Raw genomic sequence first — 9149 nt, forward strand, 5'->3', positions numbered from 1 at the left:
ATAAATATAGATGAGGGCCAAGAAGCTTTGGAGGTCAGCCTGAAGACTTTTGTGTGTCAAGCAGCCTTTTAAGTGCACTAAATACAGCGCCTTTGTATGGGGGGGGGGGGGGGGGTCACTTTTACATTGCAATTGTTGGGTTGGGTTTGCGAACGTGTGGCTGATTATGTTCTCGATATGAAAACGCTCAGCTGCTGCCCTGGGGAGACGCATCTGGTCTCTTGGCTCTTTATCCGGATGTTTTTGAAAGATATCTCCCGATAGCTTTCCACACCGACTTGAAAGCCAACAGCTCGTGCTTTATCAACTCAAACGGACTTGAATGGCCTGAGGTTTGGGTTTCGGAAATGTTTTTGGGTTTTTTTTTTTCCCCCCCTAACCCCGCCGTTGACCAGGTGGCGGGCAGCTTCTGTGCGTTGATCGTTTTTACGGAGGGCCAAGTTCGCGGCGCAGGAGGGTGAAAATGGCCAAAATGAAAACGGGGCACGCGCGTTGGGCCGCCCTTGGCTCGCAAATGAACGGAGGAATCAATTTGCTCCTTTGCCACACGGTTGTCAGCGGATGTCCGTAAGCGGAGGACTTGGAATCGATTCCAATGACTTTGCCCGGAGAATTTGAGTGAGTCGCAGACAGCTTTCCGAAAGGTGATCCTCATCATGGCCAGACCTCGGCGATCTTGGTTTTCGCCGTGACCGTCTCTTGTTTCCACCTCCGCCGTGCACTCAATATTCATTTTCAAGATTGAACGCTCACTTTGCCGACCCAAACATCGGAAAATGCTCCCCTTTCCGCTTATCCCGTCTTGAGTCGCCGCCGTTTCCGACTTCTCCAGCAGAGAATGCTGCCGCAAAATCTTTCCTGTGGAGCTGGGGGGTGGATTTCATCATCACGAGTCGCACACGACGGGGGCTGCAGGGCGTTCGGATGCTGTTTGAAATGTTCATTGGAGATTCTCTTGTGAAAACGGTTGATCGCCTCCATGTGGCCTTGCAAGTGACTGGCAAGCGGGCTAAAAATGTGTCTGGGCATGATGAGCCCAGACACATTTCTGGAAAAAAAAAAAAATTGTTTTGCTACGTTGAGGTGATGCTCTGTGCGCGCGCGCGCGCGAGTGTGTGTGTGTGTGTGTGTGTGTGTTGACTCATCAGAGCCGTGTTTGTGTGCACGCGGTGAAGGTGACTTTGACGCTTAACTGCGATAACGGGAACATGTCCTCAACCGTCTCGTATTCAAATTAAAGCAGTTTGGGCGACCGCGTCGAGCACAATCGCAGTCTGTGACTCGGCCGGCAGCACAACCTCATCACAAAAGTGCTCTGTCGACCGGGATTTCTTTTTCCAGGGAGGAGCGGAGAACAATTGCGCTCTCTCCTTCTCTCTCTCTCTCTCACCCCCCCCCCCCCACCCCCACCCCCACAGGATGCAAGATGTACACAAGAAGAGGGCCGAATCCATATTAACCATCACCTGTGTGCAAATCTGCGCTTGTGCAATAGACGTATTAGGCAGCCCGGGATAAAGTTTTATCATCACCTTCACTGTGATGACGGCCGAGACAATCTGCCGCTCCCAGAGTGTCGAAGGCTGCAAAGCGCCAGCATCTTTTGAAACAAAAAGTTCTGCGACTCGCGTCAATTTGCTGTCGACGGCGCATCTGCGATTGCGTCTTTTGCATGGCTCGGACCGGATGTTCCGTGCGGTGAGGTCATGAGCCTTGTGCGGCTGTTCATTATTTGAAAAGAAGCTATCGCAAGATATCTCCTGCTGGGATTCGGGGTGCCCTTTCCACTCTTGAAAAGCAGATGCCTGGTGCTTCTGCGCGGGTGGCTAAGTGGGAGACGATGTCTTCCGTTTACAGCCGCGGCGCGCGCTCCGACAATGAACGCGTTAGCCACATCCGAAGGAGATTTCGGGCACTTCCCCTTGTAAGATTCTCCATTACGTGGGTCAATAGGGGGCAGTTGGAGAAGAATAAATATGCCCCCCCCCCCACACACGCAGAGACGCCCACGCACCAGCTGACACTTGCTGTCAGCCCATCCGATGACTCGTTAGGCAGCCTCAGCCGCCGCGACCAAGTGGCCTTTTTTTCGCCGCCACGTCGCGTGCGAGGATAGAAATGAATGCAGAGTGACAGCACCGAGGGAAGCACGCCGCCTTTCTGCCTCTGCAAATTTTCCCGCAGGTCACTTTGCCATGACAGCCGAGTAAAGGAGGGAGCCAAACCAACGGGCTCATCTCGTCTCCGAGATTAAAAACTCATCTTTCGAAGGGCCGCGGCTGATTCTCGGCGCCCCGGCATGCAAAGTGGCGAAGGCCTGCGCCGGATGTCCCGCGACGACGACGGTGACGCCGCGCGGCTCTGGGGCACCTCTGTGACGATTAGCCAGCCCAGACGCGCCAGAGGTCAAAAGGGCTTCAGCAACGCTTTTCCCAAAGGGTGACGCGTTCAAGTTTGCTGCTGCCACACACACACACACACGCATGCACGCATGCATGGCGAAAGAAGAACAAAGCCCCCACACCCCCTCTCCCCAACCCCCTTGAGGGTCTTTGGGCTGTGTGAGCGGATGTCGCCCGGGGGAGGCCGGTCGGAGGTTTGGTGGCGTCTTTAACCTTGGCTGCGGGCTAAACACGCGGGCGATGTTCTGAAGGGACCTTCAGCCCTCGACTGCGGCTTTTCATACGCCGCCTCCACTCCTGTGGGAGCGCTGGCGCAAACACGACTATTGATCCGCCGTCATACTCTCCCGCACTCCTCCCCTTCGGTGTTTCTCTCCTACTGGCTTCAGTGCGTGCGAGGTTCAAAAATCTCCAAAGTGGTCACAAATCCCCCGATGTGCTTTGCGGAGGATCCGCGTGTGCTCTCGGTGGCCTGCGTAGATGCGGTGGACTGGTGGCATGAGCTTGCCCTTTATATTTTTTGCCGTGTCCGTCGTTTTTGAGCTGACTGTTATTAAGAATGTATCGACGTCATTGGCGTCACAGTTGTAACCCCGGGGGGGGGGGGGGGGGGGGGCAAATCATCGCCCACCCTGCAGTTCAACAATATCGTTGAGAAGTATGTTGGGGGAAAAAAAAAAGAGCTTGAACAGCAGGTCGGGAAGCGTCAGGAATCCCGAAAGACCGCTATGCATCTTCTCCATGTCCTCCGTAGGCTGAATAAATGGCAGGTGATTTCCACATGGGGAATATCCCGCGTACTTCCGGTGCCCAGCTCCAAAGCGCTGCCAAAGTCTTGCCATTTTCGAAGAGGGCTGGCCCGAGCGCAGGGAGGGGAGGGCTCTCAAACCTGCAACCCCGCGACGGCACCTCAATCCCACGAAGCTAAAGGAGCGCGCTTGTGTCACGGAGACATTTGAGGGGGCGCGGACAGGACGGCTGTCATCCGTGTGAGCGGGGGGGGGGGGGGGGGGGGGCTCTCAGTGACACTGGGCGTCCGACGCGCGGAGGACTTGAGCTCATTTTTCCTCCGTGTCGACCGGGGACCGAGGTGTGATTGATGAATGCGGCAAGACTTCTTCACTGGGCTGTGATTTCCCCCGACCGGCCTCACGCGACGAGCCCTTCCGCCTTGCCAGAGTGGCAACAAAGGATGACTTGTCCCTCCCGCCCTCTCCGGGGGCATCGTCTCATCTCGCCATCATGAACTTGTTTCAATCTTCTGTTGTCATCAAAACATTTGTTCGCTGGAAGAAATACAATCACGGATGTCAGGTGGGCATCTGACTTCCGCCGGCGAAAAGCCCTCGCGTGGCAAAACCGGGGAAAGGTCCAACCAAAAGAATCGAGCGTTTGAACATTTCAGATGCGACTTTGAGGTTTTGCGCCGGCCGACCGCCTTGCCGAACCCTTGGTTCGGCGCCTCCTTTTCACAAGCCAAAAAGTCTTGCCCATCCGAGCCCGTCGAAATATTCTTTTGGTCTCCAATTTGTGCCGCCGGCCGCCTCGGCAGGCGGGGGCCGCGCTGGCGTTCGAGGGAATGTTACCTTTGCCGCCGTCCGCAGTGATGGCAGGACATATCGGAAATCATCGCGGCAAGAGGAGGAGGGCGCGGGGTGGGGTGGGGGGGGGGCGGGCAGGCTCCTGCCACAAAAGATCTCCCTTATTTTCAAGAAGAGAGCGACGGTGCCTTGGTGGCGCAGCACATTGTGGTCAGCGCTGACAGGCAGCGACGTCACTTGTTTGTAAACTGCTGATGGGGCTATTCTCGACGTGGAGCAAAAGTGGCCCGATCCGCTCAGATCGATGAAGGCCCAACCGGGCACACGGGCGGCAGCGCTTGGCACCACCCGTGACACGACAGCAGGAGCCCTAATGCGGGGGCTCAGGACTCAAACGGAAGAGGTCAGTGACGGACTGTGTGTGTGTGTGTGTGTGCGTGCGTGTGTGCGTGTGCGCGTGTGCGCGGGTGCGTGGGTGCGTGTGGGTGGCCCGGAATGGGGGAGGGTGTCGTGCGTCTCCCCTGTGCCCATGAATAGTGGCCAGGCCTGAAGATCATGCCAAGGGCACTCTGGACAGCTGGAGCCAGCCCACATTTCCGCGCTTGTGTCTATTTAGCTCACGGACCATTCAACTGCGCCGTACGTATGCGCTTTGTATGTGTGTGTGTGTGCGTGTGTCAGCTGCGACCCGCTGCGTTTGCCCATAGGGCAGCACTTTGTCTTTGTGCTGACAGTACGAATATGATGGAATGCTTCTCTCTTGCACTTTGTCTCCACTGAGACTGAGAATTTTTACAGCGGGAAGTTAAGCACACACACAGTGCATGTTGGAGCATCACTCTGCTCACACACACACACACACACACACACACACACACACACACACACACACACAAAGGCATGCACCAAGACGCTCCAGATGAACCTAAATGGAAGAAATGCAGAGTTGTGGTGGAAGGCGATTTGATCCAGGCGGGGCAGACGGATTCTCAAGGCCTCCCATATGCGCGGCCCACGTGTCCACGGATGTGACATCGACGTCGGGGACAGAGCCAATGCGTTATGCGCGGCAGGGACCGGGGCTGGGCGGGTGGGGCGGGGAGCGCGCGGGGTCCCCCGGGGCCCGCTGGCCTGGAAATGACACAGAGTGAGGGAAGAGCCCCCCCCCCCCTTAGCCCAGAATGGCTCAGGTCATCCGCAGAGGAGAGGAGGAAGGACAAAGGCGCGATGCCCGCCGCAGGCCACGCACACCAGAAGAGAAAGAACACTTGGCGCCGGTGATTTTTAAATACCGTACGACTTTTGAGGGATGATGTCGGCATGATGTGGGTTGAATGTGGTTTCGGGATCTTGCGGCCGCTTGATCCTTTCGGGGGCGCCGCGTCTTTGTTCTCAGCCACCGCAAGCGTCCAACGACAACCTCGGACCGCCATCCCAACTGGGATGCGACGGCTGACGTTCGCAAACGACCCTCACGTAAGGGACATGTGAAAAGCGGGCCTTCACTTGATCAGCGGAGCACCACTGACCTCTTCTGGCGAATCCGCGTCATTCTTCTGCGGGCCTGAGACGTTCAACCCACCCACTGCCACCGTGGCTTTCTGAAATCATTTGCCGGTGGGTGAGGAGGGACAGAAATCAAACGCGCCTAGGATGAGAAATAATGAGGACAAAAAAAAAAAAAAAGAAACACAAAGCGCTGTGCCAAATTACTGGCTCTGGTTCGACGTTGCTCCTGAAAAAATGTCATCAATCACTTGCCGGGGGGCGGCCCGCCCGCATTGCAGTCTGACGCCGGAGAAGCAGCTCACCAAAGACGAGGTCACGCTGTTCGGAATGAGAGATGACAGCGGGGTTTTCTTCATCCAGATCCACGGAGACATTTCAGGACCCCCACCGCCGGAGGAACTCCATTCTCGTCATTCTTCTCATTCAGTTTGCTTCGTGTGAAAAAGACCATGAAAAGTAAGGTGTTTTTAGCCGAAAAAAAGGACCTTAAATAGTAAGGCGTTTTTAGACGAAAAAAACGACCATGTATAGTAAGGCGTTTTTGGACGAAATTTTTAGCCGAAAAAAAGGACCATGTAAAATAAGGCGTTTTTAGCAACAAAAAAAAACGACTATGTATAGTAAGGCATTTTTGGACGAAATTTTTAGCCGAAAAAAACGACCATGTATAGTAAGGCGTTTTTTGCCGAAAAAAAAGACACTGCATAGTCAGGCGTTTTTAGCCGAAAAAAAAGACCATTTCTCGTAAGCCGTTTTTTGACAAAAAAAAACGACCATGTATAGTAAGGCGTTTTTAGCCGAAAAAAACGACCATGTATAGTAAGGCGTTTTTGGACGAAAAAAACGACCATGTATAATAGTAAGGCATTTTTGGATGAAATTTTTAGCCGAAAAAAACGACCATGTATAGTAAGGCATTTTTAGCCGAAAAAAACGACCATGTATAGGAAGGCGTTTTTAGCCGAAAAAACGACCATGTGTAGTAAGGTGTTTTTAGCCGAAAAAAAGACACTGCATAGTCAGGCGTTTTTAGCCGAAAAAAAAGACCATTTCTCGTAAGCCGTTTTTTGACAAAAAAAACTACCATGTATAGTAAGGCGTTTTTGTACGAAAAAAACGACCATGTATAATAGTAAGGCATTTTTGGATGAAATTTTTAGCCGAAAAAAACAACCATGTATAGTAAGGCGTTTTTAGCCGAAAAAAACGACCATGTATAGGAAGGCGTTTTTAGCCGAAAAAACGACCATGTGTAGTAAGGTGTTTTTAGCCGAAAAAAGACACTGCATAGTCAGGCGTTTTTAGCCGAAAAAAAAGACCATTTCTCGTAAGCCGTTTTTTGACAAAAAAAACGACCATGTATAGTAAGGCGTTTTTGTACGAAAAAAAACGACCATGTATAATAGTAAGGCATTTTTGGATGAAATTTTTAGCCGAAAAAAACAACCATGTATAGTAAGGCGTTTTTAGCCGAAAAAAACGACCATGTATAGGAAGGCGTTTTTAGCCGAAAAAACGACCATGTGTAGTAAGGTGTTTTTAGCCGAAAAAAGACACTGCATAGTCAGGCGTTTTTAGCCGAAAAAAAAGACCATTTCTCGTAAGCCGTTTTTTGACAAAAAAAACGACCATGTATAGTAAGGCGTTTTTAGCCGAAAAAAACGACCATGTATAGTAAGGCGTTTTTGGACGAAAAAAACGACCATGTATAATAGTAAGGCATTTTTGGATGAAATTTTTAGCCGAAAAAAACGACCATGTATAGTAAGGCGTTTTTAGCCGAAAAAAACGACCATGTATAGGAAGGCGTTTTTAGCCGAAAAAACGACCATGTGTAGTAAGGTGTTTTTAGCCGAAAAAAAGACACTGCATAGTCAGGCGTTTTTAGCCGAAAAAAAAGACCATTTCTCGTAAGCCGTTTTTTGACAAAAAAAACGACCATGTATAGTAAGGCGTTTTTAGCCGAAAAAAACGACCATGTATAATAGTAAGGCATTTTTGGATGAAATTTTTAGCCGAAAAAAACAACCATGTATAGTAAGGCGTTTTTAGCCGAAAAAAACGACCATGTATAGGAAGGCGTTTTTAGCCGAAAAAACGACCATGTGTAGTAAGGTGTTTTTAGCCGAAAAAAGACACTGCATAGTCAGGCGTTTTTAGCCGAAAAAAAAGACCATTTCTCGTAAGCCGTTTTTTGACCAAAAAAAACGACCATGTATAGTAAGGCGTTTTTAGCCGAAAAAAACGACCATGTATAGTAAGGCGTTTTTGGACGAAAAAAACGACCATGTATAATAGTAAGGCATTTTTGGATGAAATTTTTAGCCGAAAAAAACGACCATGTATAGTAAGGCGTTTTTAGCCGAAAAAAACGACCATGTATAGGAAGGCGTTTTTAGCCGAAAAAACGACCATGTGTAGTAAGGTGTTTTTAGCCGAAAAAAAGACACTGCATAGTCAGGCGTTTTTAGCCGAAAAAAAAGACCATTTCTCGTAAGCCGTTTTTTGACAAAAAAAACGACCATGTATAGTAAGGCGTTTTTAGCCGAAAAAAACGACCATGTATAGTAAGGCGTTTTTGGACGAAAAAAACGACCATGTATAATAGTAAGGCATTTTTGGATGAAATTTTTAGCCGAAAAAAACGACCATGTTGAGGCGGCCAATCTGAGTTGTGGCCGTAAGGTGGTTGGTGCCTGTCGTGGCGGCAACCCCCGTACTCGCTGGTGGACACCAGCAGTAAGGGATGCCGTCAAGCTGAAGAAGGAGTCCTATCGAGCCTTTATGGCCTGTGGGACCCCAGAGGCAGCTGACGGGTATCGACTGGCCAAGCGGAACGCAGCTTCGGTGGTCGCCGAGGCAAAAACCAGAGCGTGGGAAGAGTTCGGTGAGGCCATGGAAGCCGACTTCCGGACGGCTTCGAGGAAATTCTGGTCCACCATCCGACGTCTCAGGAGGGGGAAGCAGTGCACCACTAACACTGTGTACAGTGGGGATGGGGCGCTGCTGACTTCGACTCGGGACGTTGTGAATCGGTGGGCAGAGTACTTCGAAGACCTCCTCAACTCCACCAACACGCCTTCCTTGGAGGAAGCAGAGCCTGGGGACTCTGAGGTGGGCTCTCCTATCTCTGTGGTTGAAGTCACCGATGTGGTTAAAAAGCTCCTCGGTGGCAAGGCGGGTGGATGAGATCCGCCCGGAGTTCCTCAAGGCTCTGGATGCTGTGGGGCTGTCCTGGTTGACACGCCTCTGCAACATCGCGTGGTCAACAGGGAGAGTGCCTCTGGATTGGCAGACTGGGGTGGTAGTCCCTCTTTTTAAAAAGGGGGACCGGAGGGTGTGTTCCAACTACAGAGGGATCACACTCCTCAGCCTCCCTGGTAAGGTCTATTCAGGGGTGCTGGAGAGGAGGGTCCGTCAGGAAGTCGAGCCTCAGATTGAGGAGGAGCAGTGTGGTTTTCGTCCCGGCCGTGGAACAGTGGACCAGCTCTACACCCTTAGCAGGGTCCTCGAGGGTATGTGGGAATTCGCCCAACCAGTCTACATGTGTTTTGTGGACTTGGAGAAGGCGTTTGACCGTGTCCCTCGGGGAGTTCTGTGGGGGGTGCTTCGTGGGTATGGGGTACCGAACCCCCTGATACGGGCTGTTCGGTCACTATACCACCGATGTCAGAGTTTGGTTCGCATTGCCGGCAGT

This window comes from Hippocampus guttulatus, chromosome 8, assembly GCF_054856545.1.
Source record: "Hippocampus guttulatus isolate MCC_2025c chromosome 8, RoL_Hgut_1.0, whole genome shotgun sequence".
NCBI classification, from domain to species: domain Eukaryota; kingdom Metazoa; phylum Chordata; class Actinopteri; order Syngnathiformes; family Syngnathidae; genus Hippocampus; species Hippocampus guttulatus.